Source organism: Medicago sativa, chromosome 3 (genome assembly GCF_051527215.1).
Source record: "Medicago sativa cultivar Bolivia chromosome 3, Bolivia_mono, whole genome shotgun sequence".
In the NCBI taxonomy this organism is placed as follows: Eukaryota; Viridiplantae; Streptophyta; class Magnoliopsida; order Fabales; family Fabaceae; genus Medicago; species Medicago sativa.
This window is the reverse complement of record NC_140751.1, coordinates 53,682,103-53,685,163: the sequence shown is the minus strand read 5'-3', so window position 1 is coordinate 53,685,163 and position 3,061 is coordinate 53,682,103. Positions and strand designations below refer to the sequence as shown.

Sequence of the window (3,061 nt, the reverse complement as noted above, 5' to 3'; positions counted from 1 at the left end):
TAGGATGAAGGTTTCGTATCCGGAGTTGTTTCCTTCAGGTAATTTTCGAGGGCGAAAATTCTTTTTAGTGGGGGAGAGTTGTAACACCCCGATTTTCGCTAGTTTTTATTTTAATTATTTATTTGTGTTTGTTATATGTGCTCTTATGTGATTATTTGCATCTGTGTGTATTTTTGGTTGGGATTCGTAGAATTCGGTGTTAGAAGGGTATTTTAGTCATTTTGGACTTAGGGGTAGTTTGGTCATTTTGAGAGTAGGGGTAATTTTGTAATTTTGAACGAGGATTATTTTTAATGTTTAGTAGGAGTATTATTTTACCAAGTTACTAGAGAGGGTGTAGTAATTATTTTAATTACCATTAAGTGACCGTTAGTGTTATAATTTACCATTAAGTGAGTAGTGACATTTGGGTGTTAGAATAGAAATGGGTTAGGCCCATTAAGGTTTAAGAGATAAGCCCAATTGAGTAGAGCTAGTATATAAACTCTAGTTGTTGGTGAAACTAGGTTTTACAAACATTTTATCATTACATTTCATTTGAGAAGAGATAGAGATAGAGAGAAGAAAGGGTTTGAAGAGATTGAAGAGGAAGGCTAGAGCTAGAAGAGGGATTCATCATCTAGGAGCTAAATTGAGGCTTGGGTTAGAGAATCTTGGTGCTAGAGGTAAGAGGGTTAGATTTCAACCATAATTCATATCTTTTTCTCTTTACCCATTTTGTTAAATTGATGAATTGAATCTAATTGTTGTAAAATTCGTGCATAATTGTTGTTGTTATGTTTGAGAACATGATTTATATGATAATTGCATGTTAGTATGTGAATTAACATGTTTAAATGCATAGTTGTTGGTGCTTTGTGTTCTTGAGCAAGTTTGATGAGAAATGAAGTTGTGATAATGAATTGTGCATGAATTTGTGTTCATTAGTTGTTGTTATTGATTTGAAACACGTTGTTGTTGGATTGGCGCCTTGGGTATTAAGATTGATGATTGGATGAAGAGATTTTGGGTTGTTGTTGAAAGTTGAGGAAGTGATGATATTTTGGTGAATTTTGTTATGTTGATGAATTTGATGTGTTGATGTGTTAATCTCAAAACTTATGCAAGTTTAAGTGTTTTGAAGTGTATGTGACCTATGAACATCTTGAGATTGAGTTTTGGGGTTGGGATGATCAAAATTGGGATTTTGGGGTAAAAAAGGGTTGGAACCGTCACATTTTGAACTGCTGTGAAGCCCAGAATCGGCCACCGATTTGCCAAAATCGGCCACCGATTTCTGGGTTGATTTTCCAGTTTTGACTCGGGAAAAATCGGCCACCGATTTTCCAAAATCGGCCACCGATTTTGTCAAGCAAATCTGGGAAATATTCACGTTTTTCACCATTTTTCGTTTTGAATTGGCTTTTGGTGTAAACATGAAAGTTGTAGATAATTTTGTTAGCTTTCCAATGGCTTTGGTTTGACTTGAAAATGATTTTTGGTTTTTGAGTTATGATGAAAATACTCCAAGGAGGTCTTAGAGACATTTTACGAAAAATCCGCATAACTATTTCTAAGTCGACCCAAACCTTATGGATTGCTTCTAAACTTCGAAACTTGAGTTTTATGAGTTCAATAAAGGTGTTTAATGGTATTTAAACTATGATGTGGTGAATCTAACTTGTTTTGATTTGAAGATGGAAAATTTTGTGAAAAGTGATAAAGGGAGACGAACTTTGTGATTTTTATGAATTCATCGTTTTTCGCCGATGAAATGCTTATGTAATCTCTACTGCACATATGTGTGACTTGGAAGGATACATGGCATAGGCTATTGAACTCGTTTACTTGGTTTTGGCTTAGGTGCTCAATTATTTTCAATATTGTGATTTATGAGACGAACTTGATTGAAAATGATCATTGAGGGCCAATTGCTTATGAACCCTCTATGATTAGATTGATATGATTATGAGATGATGTATGAATGGTTGTTAAGTGATGAATATGATGTTTGTGATCATATGTTGTGATTGTTCTTTTATTTGGAATGTAAGGAACTATGTGGAGATATGAACTATATGATATAGTTGGATGATGATTATAGCCGTTGATTATAGCCGTTGAATTGTTGTGAACATATGCATAGTGAATTGAGTCATATGTTCATGCATCATATGTCGTGTCGGATGTTATATCCATATTGCCGTTGACTATAGCCGTTGATAATGATGTTTTTGTTGCATCATGGGTGACGACCTTGAGGAGAATTGGTACCACATGCATCTAGATGAGTCTAGAGTCATTGCATACTTGTTGGTGAATTGAAATACATTTGAGTTGCGAATGATGATTGAATTTGTTAATTGTTGATTAAGATGGTTGATCTTGTGATGTGTGTATGATACACTTGTGGATATGAATTTGAGATGTTGATATTGAATGATGTGAATGTTAAGAATACTTGTGAATACGTGTGTAGTTTGTTATTCATCGTTCTTAAATGTATCTTTCATTCTCAAAGTTTCTTGTTAATTTTAAGTGGATTATGATGATGTAATGCTAACCCTCAGTGGTTTACCACCTACCTTTCCGTATGGACGGGTAGATGGAGTGCAGGATGCTTAGTTGTTGCTTGTTGATGCCGAGGAGTGGAGTTCCTCTTTTTCATGCAAGTGTCTAGATTAGGGCTCTGATCTAGGATAGTTCTTGCATGTTGGTTTTTATTTTTGGACCGTGTATTTTGGAGTTGAGATGTTATTTGTTATTTGAGATTTGGATGATACATTTGTATTTAGTTTGGAGATCCATAGATTGTTTATGAATTATATATTATTCCGCTGCTATGTGATGTGACATGATCTTTATGCATGTATGTATTGTGGTTTATTCGAAGACGTAGCATCTATTTCTAGAATATGGTTGTGTATTCGCGCGTTTTACCGCTTAATAGAAATAGGGTGTTACACATACCCCTGATGGTCGACTTCAATATTACGTAGACACGAGGCACTAGATTCTTCATGGTGTTTCAAATCCTTATTCGAAAACTTCTCACTAGATTTTTCATGGTGTTTCAAAACCT

The 3,061-nt window shown here is 34.7% G+C and overlaps 1 long non-coding RNA gene across 1 annotated transcript; it reads left to right on the top strand.

The window, feature by feature from the left end:
• The first annotated feature begins 540 nt into the window (after nucleotides 1–540).
• Nucleotides 541–2,822, top strand: LOC146938330 (uncharacterized). Its single transcript, XR_015033362.1, has 2 exons — nucleotides 541–665; nucleotides 2,585–2,822. It is a non-coding gene; the product is annotated as an uncharacterized LOC146938330 (long non-coding RNA).
• Nucleotides 2,823–3,061: the final 239 nt, after the last annotated feature.